The following is a 15,215-nucleotide window of genomic DNA, read 5'->3' on the forward strand; positions in this document are numbered from 1 at the left end:
TTTCGATCTGTGTGAGCTGCTGGATGGGAGTGAGTATTCCCCCCAGAGGGAGGATTAGCTGTACCTGTGAAAGGCCTGTCAGGTAGATTCACAGGAAGCCATGATAAGGAGAGGAGTGAGTGGGAGGAGAGGGGGGATAAGCGAGAGGAGCGGAGGAGGAACAGTTCCATTTCTTCTCTGTAATCCAGGCCCTCGCAGGATGCCTGCAGAGCAAGGCTTCCCACCCGTCTGTGTTTTGTGTTATGTCTCCCTTCTGTGGAACGATGGAGGGAAGGAGGGAGAGGGAGATACTATTGAATGTGGCATCTAAAATGAGGGGAAGATGGCTGAATTCGTGGATTGATGTCTAAAATGTTGCAGAAAATCTTGATCTTTCAAACATAACCTAACTGGACATATTTGGTACATTGATCAATGTTTTTGCACCTTCTTCTGTATACAGTGCATAGCAGTTTGCATCCCTTTTCAGTACATCAAGGAAAGTATAATCAAGGTAGGCCTATAGATTCGTTTAACCACACATTCAAGTACTTGGGAAATTCCGTTTGTAGCTCGGATAAAGTGTTTGGATTTAAATAATTCAATAAACTCTGTAAATTGACCTTTTCCACAGTGACCACAATAAATGCAGCACTTCATGTTTTGGCAGAGGTCCTTACACTCTTGAGCATAAAGGAAGCATGTCCTTACGACAACTGGACGAGGTAACTAATCATAACAGGACACACAGAAGGAGAGCTGGATCTACAATGTGTAGTTTTTTTCAATTCTGTTTTAGTAAATGTACCCGTTGAAGAAATAAGAGGGAGGGAGAGAGATATAGGTGAGCGAGTAAGAGATAGAGAGAGAGAGAGAGAGAGAGAGAGAAAGAGAGAGAGCGAGAGAGTGGAGAGAAAGGTAGATAGAGACATCCTAAACCTGTGTGTCTGTGTGCAAAAACGAAGATGAGCAGGTAGTTGACAAGCTGCGTACCACTTAGTGATTAGGAGGAGCCAGTGGTGGGTCATGTTAATGTCAACACTGCTGTCACAGCCCCATATGTTTACAACCCTCTTCCTGGCAGCTCCCACCTCCCCAGTTCCCTCCCTAGCACCGGTCAACTTAATCCTTCACAAGTCCCTCACTCTCTCTCTCCTCGGCTCCATGTTATGTGTTCTCTTTTCAAATGACCACCAACCCTCCTCTGTGTAACTGTATTCTCCGTACTGTCTGTCTGTGTCTGAACTTAACAGGGACGGGACAACTCATTTGAGGTAATGATTCCTCTCACTTGTCCAAGACAATACAGCTTCGCATTAAAGGTGGCAAATTTCTCTCAAACTGCTAACAATGGTGATGAGCTGTGGCAGATGCTAATGGTAGTACGACATGTTTAATTGGGAGCAGTGTGTAACTACATGCACTACAGAGCCAAGGCCCCCTACTGCATTTGCGTAACCTTGACCCCTGGGTGTAAAACGTATTTCTCCCCTATAATGTCTGAGAAATGACATGTCAAGAAGTTGTTAAACCTTGAGTCGCTGGATTACTGTCCGATGGCCGGTCTTTTTCAGTCGCTTGGGGTACGTCCCACTTCTTTCGAACTGTCCTAATTGAAAACAGCCGTTTGCAGCAATTTTACAAGCCAGCCATAGAAAGCTTGTTCCTGTGTAGTATGTCCATACAGTGTATTGTATGCACTGCATGAGTACTCTTAGCATTGGTAGGTAGGCTATGGGATAATGACTTGTGGGTCATTTACAATCCTAGTGAGAGACAGCCTACATCTGGTAAGTGTCTTTAGTATCCATGAATCCATCAACATCACAGTACTCATAGGCAAGCAGGTATTAAACACATGGGTGGTGGTGGCTGAGGTGAGTGGCTCCTATTCAAGAATGCATATTTGTAAAAATGCTGAAATTCAATTAAACAAATGGGCTACAATGTTCCCTCTCCAGGATTGCGGTGCAGAAGAAATATCAGCGTGTGCAGAGAAGCACGAGATTGAACTTCACGCAACGTTTCAGAGTTTTCCCTGTTAGTTAACACAATCAACCTTTCCCTTTACTGTGGGAATTGTGATATAATCAACGCAATGTTAGCCACTTTCAACGGAACATACTGAAACAAAACAAACTATGCAAGATATTTTGGTGTAGGCAGAACTTATAGGAGTAGAATTATATTGCTTTGACCACAGTAGGATCTATGCCATTCACTTTGAACTGGACTGTTTTTACAGCATGAGTGGTCCTGAGTAGAGATCAAAGAGAAAGCTAAATGTAGCGACCTGTGCACATTTGTACTTTTGTTCATATCCATTGCTATTTAGTGAGTTATTTGCCCAGTTATAGATCATTTGTAATCAGAAATGGTGGAGTGACTGCTTCCTACAAGAGCACAAAATGTGTGCGTTTCTTGACATCTTTGAAAAGCTAGTCAGGTAAAGAGCTTTTTTTTGTCTTAAAGGGGCAGTGTTGTATTTTGAGACAGGCTTTAATAAGCTAAGTAGCCAATGGGCAGAGTACACCATAATTTGTCTGATTCTCTTAAATAATGGTATGGGAGTAATTATGCATTTTATTTTGTAAAGTGGTTTCTTGCATCAAACGACACAACAGCATTTTCAGACACCTCCTTGTCTGAAGGACAAATGGACAAACAGGTTAATGTCAAGCCCTGCATGTTTTTTTCAAAAGTCTCATGGAATGTAGGCCTACATTGAACTCCACACATTGGCTGCTACTGTAGGCTGAATGATCAGCTATTTCCAAGTTAAATGTTATGGGACGCATTTTCTCCATTATTTTTGATAACCATAGTAGCCTACTAGCCCACTGTTAAAACTAACTTAAATCGTGTACAGCCTCAGTGTTCTAAAAAAAAAATCTAGGGAACTTTGATGGGGGCTGCTACTGAGAGTTGTATTGACACAGACGATAACCATTCTCTCCACGAAAACTAGGTCCTCCTGGAAACCGTCTCAGACCCACACAGGCATAAAGCAACAGATGATATCACCAGGCATTGGCCTGGTCTATACTGTAGGTGGTAGATCTCTGAGAGAGTAAGATTACCAGCTATCACAGGTCAGGTGTTCCGTCTTAAGTCCAAAGCCAGAGAGCCTGAGCCAATGTAAACTAGCTCTGTAACTGGGGAGGTTTGAGTGGGAGGGAGAGGCAGCCTAGGGGACTCCCTTTATGGTTGTTTTTCTTGATCCATATTACTTACCTTGAAAGAGCGAATGTTCCACAGGGGCCTCATAGAAATTCCAGTCAAAGTGTCATAGTAATTTTTTTACCACTCAGCAAGAAGCCACACATTTATTGTCCCACGGATGTGGATGGACAGTAATGTCGTCACCTATTTAGATCTGTGGTTGAAAGGATCCTTGGCCAATTTTGAGTTTCAACTGACTGAAAGTCAGTGGATGACACCAACAACCACGCCATCCTTGAAGGAAAGAGCAACCAATGTGGAAAAACCGTGGTCAAGAACTCCACCAAAATGTATATTTCGAGAATTCTAGCAGCAATGCAAAAATACTCCAGAGTGACTTTTGGACTGTTCTTTAGGTCCTTTCGGTTTTTGCGCTCTAGATGTTTACCCAGGAATGAGAGCTGGGTCAGGACGTCCTGGCAGGGTCGTGTACTGCGTCGCCTGTTGTTCTTGGACACTCCCCAGCAACAGCTTGGAGTTCTATCTGTCTTTGGTCATCTCACTGTTACTGTAAGGGGACCAAATTATATCAAGCGTACTGTGCAAAATTGTATCGTTATGGTACCTTGCCTAGAGGGGAGACATGTATACCTTTTATAGCTTAGCGTTTGAAGCATTTGATACAAGCAATGAGAGATTGAGAATTATTAGACAATACAACAAGAATATGACCTTAACAGGCCCTGAAGGATATCAAAATATGTTAAGGTATCCTGAAAGGTTCCGGTTACTCATTTGGGGTGCATAAAATGACCTCCTATAAGCTATGTAAATCTCAGTCCTCCCTTGTCTTTAATGTAGGCCTACATTAAAACACATACAGTAACCTACAATCTGTGCTAGTCAACCTATAGAATTGATCTTTGTAGCCGGAAGAACAATTTAATGCAAGAACAAGAGAACACTGAGTGTGTCCTTACTCAGAAAACCAGGAAACCACTACAGAGGGAGAATGCATTCTTACATTCTTAGAACTATTGCTAAGTGTTCTTTAGAAAAGGTACACTCCCTTCTGCTAAATGCTGTCAGATGGGCCTTTTTAAAGACGTGTGTGGGAGTGACTCGCAGTCGTCCTGTTGCCGCTCATGTGTTTTTGTTTCTTCAGATTTCTGTGGAGGCATTATTCCCGGTGTCTTTGGAAAAAAAGGGAGATGAAGTGAAAAGAACGAGACGAGTTTGGATCTTGCAGGCAGACAGAAGGCATGAAAACAGAGGGAGACGTAGGTAGTGTGTCAGGGGGAGAGATTTAGGTTTGCGTTGGCAGCCGCAGACAAAGAATGCAGACAGAGTTGGAAGGGGGTAGCGGGGTGCTAGGTCACTGACACGACAAATCAAAACCGAAGGGACTTAGACTTCTCGCTTTATATTTCTTGCTTGATAAACATCTCTGTGTGGAAAATTGCCCCAGCACCTCTGATACATTGTGCTATGAAGCTTTACCTCCCACCCTTCCTTCTTACTATAGCAGTTAATGTTGACTCATCCCCCCACTGCTCTGACTGCAACGGTACACAATACGCCTGCAAGGTAACGTCCTTGAGCTATGACCACATGTGTTATGATTGGACAGTGCTGTGTTATGCTGAATTTTATGCTAGAATGTGGACTTGAGCAAACCAGCAAAGGTTCCACTGATATTTTTTTTTAAATCATCTTCACGGGAGACACCATCACCCAAAGCCTTGGAGTTACTAATGAAGTCATGCACAGCAAGTGCAGTCATAGAATAGCTTGTTTGATTTGTAAAAGGCACCAGTCAGGCTGGGCTGGGGCAGGCGGCAGTGATATGAGATGTCTTCTGTGCTATCGTATGCGTGGGCAGAGACTCTGTCTGTATCTGGTGCCAGCCACTGTTTATGACTAATACACATTAGAGAAACCATTGCTGTGGAGGAAATCCTGAGGAGGAAGGCTTATTCAAAACATTTAATCTTGTAACAGGCAACAGTGAAACACACTTCAGTAAACTGGCAAACATAGTAGATCACAGAAGCCAGAGGGAAGGGGAGACCTTATAGTCCAACTATTGTGTTGCTGCTGTGATGCAATGTGTCTGGTAAGAAGAGTATGAACTAGCGGAGACAACTGTCACTGACCAAATAAGATGATTAGGCAGAATCATGATAATAAGATACTTTTCTTTTGAGAATTAAAAGTGGAAACACACTTACACTAAATCAAAGGCCTAGGAACCAACCAGGACAATAATAGCAAAGTGATTTTCCTTCACTCACGGAGGGCATATTTAAAGTAGCAATTATGGATGTGAAAACTTGACATGGAGGGAGGAGAGCTGACAAAGTGCCAAGTCCTCTTTGTGTCTGGAAAGTCCACATCAGTCTAAGAGCCGGGGTACGTAGTCACCGACCGAGTGGTCGGAAAAGGAAACTATTAGTGTTGTTTTCTTTTGCAAGATTAAAGCTGCTACAAGGACCAAGTCATCATAAATTCTTCGCTTCATAGGTGTTTGTATTGAACTTCATCTCAGGCTGTGCCTTTAATCTTCAAACAGGAGAAAAGTATTTGGTAGAGACACTCCTCCCAGCTTGAGGCCTACAGTAGGCAGTGAGTGGGTGAAAGCACACAAATAACCTTAAAACTAACACAGAACCCAGGGGAAAGTGTTGTAATCAAAACACAGAGAACATATCAAGCACACTACTAAAGGTTTCGGTATGTCCAGTAATACTCATACTGGAACAACAACCAAAAATGTAAACGGCTATTGGAAGAATCAAGATATTTCTAAACATCTTGCGCTGTCAATGTGTAATATCAGTGCAAAAGTTATATTACACACCCTATAACACTGAGTAATAACAGTAATAATAATCCTCCTTCGGACATGACTGGGACTAATCTATCTTCAGTATAACCCCAGAGTAATTTGCTTGTCATTTTCATTGAGAAACACCCATGTGTATATTTTTCAAGCTGGACTTCTCAGATTTCCAAGCAATCTCTAAACTATCTTGTCAACTGGTATGATAAATTGCTGAACAGAAAGAATAAACAAACCAACAGTCAGTTGTTTATGCCACCATGCTGTGCCTTTAAAGCCCTCTTTATGCCATATCTACCGAATAGGGGAAATACTGAGGACTTTGCCAAGAGTCCATAATTAAATAGACATACCATTCTATAGACGAAAGGTAATTGTTACTGTATGTGTTGGGGATAAATCAACCATGTTATGCAAGTCCCCTGGTGGTGACAAAACATTTAGCTTCCAGGTATTGTTTTTCAACCCAACATGGGACAACTCTGTATATTTACAATGTATGTATAGTCATTTCTATATCTTGGAAAGTCCAAAAAGTCCCAAAAGTAGAAGGTGTTCAAGCACCACTCATAAAACATCACATCGTTTTTTTATGGTAAAAAAAATTCTCAGTCCCAGAGCTAAAAAGGAAAGTTATGGGAGAAAATGATGACTCCATCCCATCAGTGTCTCTAACACAGCAAGTTTGCTGCCGTGGGCCTTTCCTGCAGTCAAATAACCTAGTGGCCTCATAGGTGGAATGTTACTAATGTCTTTCACAATTTCACAATTAATAACAAATATATATATACTGTATATGAAAATCCGATGTTTCTACGTCAAAGAGTTTTGTTATATTTCAGCCTTCTGTGTTGTATAGAACGTGAAATATTGGGATGCAAACTCAAGAGTGAATACATTTCAACTCTATATCTGACATGGTACAGGTGTCTTCTTTTCCCCCCCCATAACCATGTCTTTGAGGTACAGTTGAAGTCGGAAGTTTACATACACCTTAGCCAAATACATTGAAACTCAGTTTTTCACAATTCCTGACATTTAATCACAGTAAAAACTCCCTGTTTTAGGTCAGTTAGGATCACCACTTCATTTTAAGAATGTGAAATGTCAGAATAATAGTAGAGAGAATGATTTATTTCAGCTTTTATTTCCTTCATCACATTCCCAGTGGGTCAGAAGTTTACATACACTCAATTAGTATTTGGTAGCATTGCCTTTAAATTGTTTAACTTGGGTCAAACGTTTCAGGTAGCCTTTCACAAGCTTCCCACAATAAGTTGTGTGAATTTTGGCCCATTCCTCCTTACAGAGCTGGTGTAACTGAGTCAGGTTTGTAGGCTTCCTAGCTCGCAAACACCTTTTCAGTTCTGCCCACAAATTTTCAATGGGATTGAGGTCAGGGCTTTGCGATGGCCATTCCAATACCTTGACTTTGTTGTCCTTAAGCCATTTTGACACAATTTTCGAAGTATGCTTGAGGTCATTGTCCATTTGGAAAACCCATTTGCGACCAAGCTTTACCTTCCTGACTGATGTCTTGAGCTGTTGCTTCAATATATCCACATCATTTCCCTCCTGCAGCAAAGCACACCCACAACATGATGCTGCCACCCCTGTACTTCACGGTTGGGATGGTGTTCTTCGGCTTGCAAGCTTCCCCCTTTTCCCTCCAAACATAATGATGGTCATTACGGCCAAACAGTTCTATTTTTGTTTCATAAAACCAGAGGACATTTCTCCAAAAAGTACAATCTTTGTCCCCATGTGCAGTTGCAAACCATAGTCTGGATTTTCTTATGACGACTTTGGAGCGGTGGCTTCTTCCTTGCTGAGCGGCCTTTCAGGTTATGTCGATATAGGACTCGTTTAACTGTGCATATAGATAATTTTGTACCTGTTTCCTCCAGCATCTTCACAAGGTCCTTTGCTGTTGTTCTGGGATTGATTTGTCCTTTTCGCACCAAAGTACGTTCATCTCTAGGAGACAGAACGTGTCTCCTTCCTGAGTGGTATGACGACTGTGTGGTCCCATGGTGTTTATATTTGCATACTATTATTTGTACAGATGAATGTGGTACCTTCAGAAACCTTGGAAATTGCTCCCAAGGAAGAACCAGACTTGTGGAGGTCTTTCTGAGGTCTTGGCTGATTTCTTTTGATTTTCCCATGATGTCAAGCAAAGAGACACTGAGTTTGAAGGTAGACCTTGAAATACACCCATAGGTACACCTCCAATTGACTCAAATGATGTCAATTAGCCTATCAGAAGCCTCTAAAGCCATGACATCATTTTCTGGAATATTCCAAGCTATTTCAAGGCACAGTCAACTTAGTGTATACAAACTTCTGACCCACTGGAATTGTGATACAGTGAATTATAAATGAAATAATCTGTCTGTAAACAATTGTTGTAAAAGTACTTGTGTCATGCACAAAGTAGATGTCCTAACCGACTTGCCAAAACTATAGTTTGTTATCAAGAAATTTGTGGAGTGGTTCAAAAACTAGTTTTAATGACTCCAACCTAAGTGTGTGTAAACTTCCGACTTCAACTGTATTTGCTTTTCTTTCAAAGTATATTTGCTTACGACTACCAAGAAACACTCTGTGTGACCATGATTTAGCCCACTGCTGTAAAAGATTATTAAAAAAGCTATTTTAGAAGCCACAAGGTTAATATCACTGTAAATCCCCAAAACATTTCAGGACACAGACGTTCAGGCGGCATTGTGTAAAATAAGTGATCAGTGATCTGATATTCTGTTGAGATCAGAGATTCAATTGTATTTTAATTAACGTTGTGAAGGCATCTGTAACGTTTCTCTTCCGTTGAAGGAGAGGAGGACCAAAATGCAACATGGTTAGTGTTCAACATGTTTAATATAGACGATGAAAGAGAACACTACAAAATACAAAACAACAAATGTGAAAACCGAAACAGACCTATCTGGTGCAATGACACAAAGACAGAAGACAACCACCCACAAAACCCAACACAAAACAGGCTACCTAAATATGGTTCCCAATCAGAGACAATGACTAACACCTGCCTCTGATTGAGAACCATATCAGGCCAAACATAGAAATAGACATACAACATAGAATGCCCACTCAGCTCACATCCTGACCAACACTAAAACAAAGAAAACACAAAAGAACTATGGTCAGAACGTGACAGCATCTAAGGTCCTGCCAAAAATACAGACATACAGAGTCAGCCACCGATTGTCACTGTGCAGCTCTGAACAATGTACCGGCCACAGGAGTTCAGAGGTTCTCTTTCATGGCCTTCCAAGGAGGCCTGCTTGCTGACTGCTCTCTGAAATGCCACATGAAGCAGGTGGGCCAAACAAATGCATATGGGGAACAAACACACACCAGAAATGAAGCCGGAGACATTGGGTTCCTGTGAGCCTCTTTAAATGCATCATCATCAGAGAAGCAGGTGGTGCGACCTTGTTACAGTGACCCTCTTGCCCAGTTCCAAAATCCAGTGGCTCTGTAGTCTCTGATGCTATGTTTTGGGAGCCAGAGCACAGATCCTTTGAAGATACTTGCAGTTAGAAGTTTGCCTGAATCATCTGTCCAACAGTTCACTATTCATATGTAATGAATCAAAACATTGTAATAGTATTGCATGGTCGTGTCATGACAATATGCCGTCCGGCTTGTGGAAGTTGCCTTGACAGGATGTTGTTGAAGACCTCTTATACAAACCTACCGCTTGATAGCAATTTAAGCTTTCTCAGGTGAGGTTTGCCACATGACAAACCTACTAGGTTGGGTTTTGCCCCATTTCAAATGCCACAAGGTGTCCAAAGTCTTACAGTTTTGTGTTTTTTAACATTCTGCATTAGGTTGATAGCCTGTGTGCATTCATTATTTATGAGACAAGTTTTGCCCCGCCTAATAAGAGATTATAAGACAGTCACACATAAGACACACTGTGATATATGTAGGGTTTTTGCAAGAAGTGCACATTTTAAGGGAAGAACATTGCAGTAGTTGTCACTGAATTATATGGTTCCAAAAATAGATTTAAAGGGTTCTTCAAAAAGACGAGCCAGAATTACCACAGGTCCTGCAATCAAATTTACTTTAATTTCTTCACTGGTGCCAGAACATACAGCACATACAATCAAGTATCATTGAATACAGCAGTCTGTTGTGGGTGTTATCCACTTCCTCATTATAGGTCATTTCCCCATATACCTACAGTATAGTTGAACAATAAAGATCATGAGTACTAGGTACCATTAGTAGGGATACCAAACACACCAAGAAAGTCATGAAGAAGGAACAACAAAACCTTTTCCCCCAGAGGAGACTGAAAAGATTTGTCATGGGTCCCCAGATCCTCAAAAAGTTCCACAGCTGCACCATCGAGAGCACCTGGAGGGTTGCATAACCGCCTGGCATGGCAACTGCTCGGCATCCGACTATAAGGCGCTACCGAGGGTAGTGTGTACGGCCCAGTACATCATTCGGGGCAAGCTTCCTGCCGTACTTGGTGGTGTCAGAGGAAGGACCAAAAAATGGTCATTGTTTTTTTCCACTTCTGCTACTGACTGTTTATTATCTGTGCATAGTCACTTTACCCCTACCTACATGTAGAAATTACCTCGACTAACCTGTAACCCTGCACATTGACTTGGTACCGGTACCCCTTGTTATTTTATTATGTTACTTTCTATTTTATTTTTTACTTTCCTTTATTTAGTAAATATTTTCTTAACTCTATTTCTTGAACTGCATTGTTGGTTAAGGGCTTGTAAGTAAGCATTTCACAGTAAGGTCTACCTACACCTGTTGTATTCAGCGCATGTGACAAATAACATTTTATTTTATTTTAATTTGATTAGGGACACTGGTGCCATCCTTGGGTTGTGGTGCCAATATTGTTTTTTGTTCCACAAATTAAAATCAGCAGCTTTTCATCTTAATTGGACAATTTGATTTGTTTCCTGTGGTTTCTTAAAAAGTTTACACTAACGTCAAATACAAAGTTAAGCTAAATTGTGTTAGTGATGAGTTCTCAAAGCGTTGCTAGACTCGCTAATGTAACAATGTATTTGTGTAAATGGAAAGGTCTCAGTAATGTGCTCTATACAAATGTGAAATAAAAATGTTGCTCAAATAAAATAGTCTGTTTTTCTATTGTGACATTTTGCATAATTTATGTATATTTTCCATATCCAAGGAGATAAATGTGTCTTTGTAGTATGAGCACCTTATTTCCTGCCTTGCCGTACTCCCTTAGGCCGGGTTAAATGACCTACACACTCTGTATGATGGATGTTCTTCGGGAGTTCATAACAACGTGGATCATGACAAAATTGCAATTTTTCCCTTATACACAAAATGGCAGCTCAGCTTACTACCAAACAGATGACCTCACCGAGTCACAGTGTGAATGGAAGGCCTTGTGCCTTATCACAATCTGGAACTTTGACAAGTCATTTTTGTCACTGTCTTTGTGATGAGAAATACCCCAAGCAAGTACAATGTCAGGAGGTTCTTATGGAACTATTTTGTGTATCCTTAGTGTTCCTGAGTAGGGGCAACTTAGTGAGCATTGCCCTGCTATCAACTGTGAGTTTGAAATGCTGATAGATTTACCATTCTATTTTTATGAGCACATTGAAATGTCATTGTACTTGATAGTTCTGGAATATATTAATCTCCCTTTTGATCTGCTCATAAAGTGCTGCAATAAAAATAAATAAAGCTACTAAAGGCTGTCGGTTATAAAGTGTGTGCATGATTGTTTATCTGTGCACAATTGTATGTGAAGAGAATCCTGACCCTTAGGAGATATTCATGACTTATTTAAACCCTGGGCATGGCTAAACAGTACAATTATTCACCATTGAATCAAGACAATTTTGCACTTTCCATTCCACAGAATTTCAGAGATATGAAAAGTAATATATTTCTTAAAAACAAAACCCCATTATTGCGTCCAAAACGCTGCCTGTGAATAACAATAGTTATAAAACACCACAAACCTCTTTACTTGCTGATGCAAACAAGTTTTATTTGCTGATGCTGGCACAAGAAGAAGAAACCCTAATTGTTGAGGAAAAAGGATGAGGCGTTTTCTTTTGTTATAGAGGGCTCTGGAGTATACAGGATGCAAATGAAATAAACAGTTTCCGATCGTAGCAATTACCCAAATTACTCAGCTGATAGCTTTGCTAAGGGTATTAGTGCCAGTCCAACCAACCCACCCTGCCCTGTGATAGTGGATCTGGTCCACACAACATGTTTACTGACAAACACGGTTTTTGTATGGATTAAGAGCCAAATAAGTAGGGACTGTGTCAAACACTTCTGTGGAGAGAGAAAGAGAAGACAATGGTCACGTGAGAGGAACTCGTGCATGGTTTTCATATTATCACTAACTAGTGATTCAACTTTAGCATATTAAACCTCCTTAATTGATTTGCTATTCTGTGGTGAAATGGCAGTGCTGAATTTGGACATGTATACCCATCACCAAGCTCTCTGACGAGTCGTCATTACAAACGCAAAACTATCATTTATGCTTATGTGTCTGCCAACAGTTTAACTTATCTATAAAAAGGTATACTAATTCAAACAGAGGCCTACATTTAAAATTTAAAAAAAAAAAAATCAAATGATAATTACTGGGAGTTAAACAAAAATTACAGCATTATACAGTATATGTAGGAAGTACAACGTAGAAAGTAAACCTTAACCATAGTCAACGATTGCAACTTCTGCATCTCTAATAGGAGGAAGAGCGCTGGGTGCTGGTGTCCTCATCACGTTCTCAACTTACTGTTACTGTATGGCAGGTTTGTCAATTTCCCTTATAAGTACTATAATAGCCTGTTGTTCTGCCAAACTATATTCCTCAGAACTTTAGTCAAAGAGCAGTTCATTTAATAACTATCCCTCTCTTTCCCTCTCTCTCTCTTTCTCCCGCTCCCTCTCTTTCCCTCTCTCTCTCTTTCTCCCGCTCCCTCTCTTTCCCTCTCTCTCTCTTTCTCCCGCTCCCTCTCTTTCCCTCTCTCTCTCTTTCTCCCGCTCCCTCTCTTTCCCTCTCTCTCTCTTTCTCCCGCTCCCTCTCTTTCCCTCTCTCTCTCTTTCTCCCGCTCCCTCTCTTTCCCTCTCTCTCTCTTTCTCCCGCTCCCTCTCTTTCCCTCTCTCTCTCTTTCTCCCGCTCCCTCTCTTTCCCTCTCTCTCTCTTTCTCCCGCTCCCTCTCTTTCCCTCTCTCTCTCTTTCTCTCGCTCCCTCTCTTTCCCTCTCTCTCTCTTTCTCCCGCTCCCTCTCTTTCCCTCTCTCTCTCTCTTTCTCCCGCTCCCTCTCTTTTAATAACAGATTTCGTTGAGCAATTCATTTGGTTTTGGGCTGTTCCCTGGCGTCCAAACCTCCCAGAGAAATGTCTGAGGCCTTGATATATTCCTCTCAGGTTTCCATGGCCGCACCGCCCGGGCCAGATCCCGTTGCACTGATGTCACTCATGAATTGAACCACCTCTCTACGGGAAGGGATTCACAAGGTAACTTAAATCAAACTGTGCAAATTGGGAATAGATGCTGGGAGTGTATAATGAGAAGTTATATCAGCAGTGAGAAGCAGGATGACGTTTTATTAAGACAGCCAACCCAAATGGATACATACCTATAAGGTAAACTATTGAAGTAATGTGATAAAACTGTGACTGGAATGAATGGACATTATGCTCAAACTTGCTTTGTTATGAAGACATCATTACAGTTAGTTATAACAACATAATCTACATTCAATTACCATGTATCACTTGCCATTTCAATCCGTTATCTTTCAAAAGGCCCAATAAGTAAAGCTTGTGTGTGTGTGTGTGTGCTTGTGTATGTGTGCGTGCCTGTGTGTGCCTATGTACATGTGTGCGTGCTTGCTGGTATCCATACCGGAGGGAAAAGGACATTTGTTGAGTTAAATCGTGGCAAAGGTGATTTGGCCTACATGCATGTTGACAGCTTTATGGACTGTTGGCCTTGGAACGTGAGGGGAAAAGGGAAGAGAGCTGGCATGTTTCCCAGACACGCGCAGGTGAAACATCATGGTCAGTGCCCGTGTTAACAGTAACAATCTGGCACCTAACAAGCGCACCTACAGCCTGTCAGAGGAGACCACTGCGTAGCAATTTGACTGTGACTGTGTGTGTGCGTGTGTGTGTGTGGGGGGATTCAGTGTCTGTATGTGTCTACTGTATGTGTGTACATGTGTGTCCCAATTCAGGAGGGAATGATGTCTGAAGCAATGTGACACTGCTGTGAATGAGATGAAGGTTATGGAATTCTAAGAACACAAACACTTGCCAATTGAGGTAAAGTTCAACTGATGGACCTCTTAAAGCCTGCTGGAGGCCATCTATGGATTGTCATGATTTTGATCTGATGTAATCTTGACTGATTTAGATGATTGGCAATTGTGTCAAATCCACAAACAAAGAATACAGTGTTTTGTCAAAAATCTCCACATTGACTATGTGGTCAGTTAGGGCCGCAATTATGGGAGCTTCCAGACTATACAATTGATAAAATATTTGTTAACTTCAGGATGTGTATTTATGCTTCAGTGGTAATGCTAGTTTTGTTCTTTGTTCATTTGTTTGTTTGTCTGTTTTTAATAGGGGGTATGTTACTTGAACGTCATTATGTGATTGATTTTATGATGCCTTCTCAACATGACAACTCGCTGTTAGTGATAATGACATAGTTACGATAGAATGATCCATTGTGGACTAAGTTCACAGCTCTCTGCCCTTTAACCATATTGAGTCTTTGGCAACACTAAGTGCTGCCACACAGCCACACCCTTTCAGTATTACGTCATGAGAATCTTTGTCTGGGCTTGGTGACACAACTGTAAATGCCACAGCATGGAGCGTGGTCATTGCTTTAGCTAACGGACACCTCAGCTATGTATGTCTGATCTCAGGGGATATTTCGACTCCAAACACCCGAGCCCCACCAGCAAGAAATGACACTGAACCGAATGAGTTGACCTCTCTGGATTTTTTTTTATGAGGGCCTTTAATTGGATTTTAATATCATTCGATTGGGAGAAACATCGCATTATATTCCACTTTGAATGTATAAAGGGTCATGGTTTCACACGTGTAATTCGTTCTTCTCTTGAGTCACTGTATAGTCGCCTATACAGCCAGAGACACGGTGGGCAGTTCATCTACAGGGCTCAACCTTAAGAAAATAATCT

At 41.3% G+C, this 15,215-nt stretch overlaps 1 long non-coding RNA gene across 1 annotated transcript in view; it reads left to right on the top strand.

The window, feature by feature from the left end:
• Positions 1–15,215, top strand: part of LOC110520185 — a 67,846-nt gene that overhangs the window by 8,536 nt on the left and 44,095 nt on the right. Inside the window, exons 3-4 of the long non-coding RNA XR_005049194.1 lie at positions 12,742–12,804; positions 13,332–13,512. This is a non-coding gene — a long non-coding RNA (uncharacterized LOC110520185). The remainder of the gene's footprint in view (positions 1–12,741; positions 12,805–13,331; positions 13,513–15,215) is intronic.

Source organism: Oncorhynchus mykiss, chromosome 3 (assembly GCF_013265735.2).
Source record: "Oncorhynchus mykiss isolate Arlee chromosome 3, USDA_OmykA_1.1, whole genome shotgun sequence".
Lineage (NCBI taxonomy): Eukaryota > Metazoa > Chordata > Actinopteri > Salmoniformes > Salmonidae > Oncorhynchus > Oncorhynchus mykiss.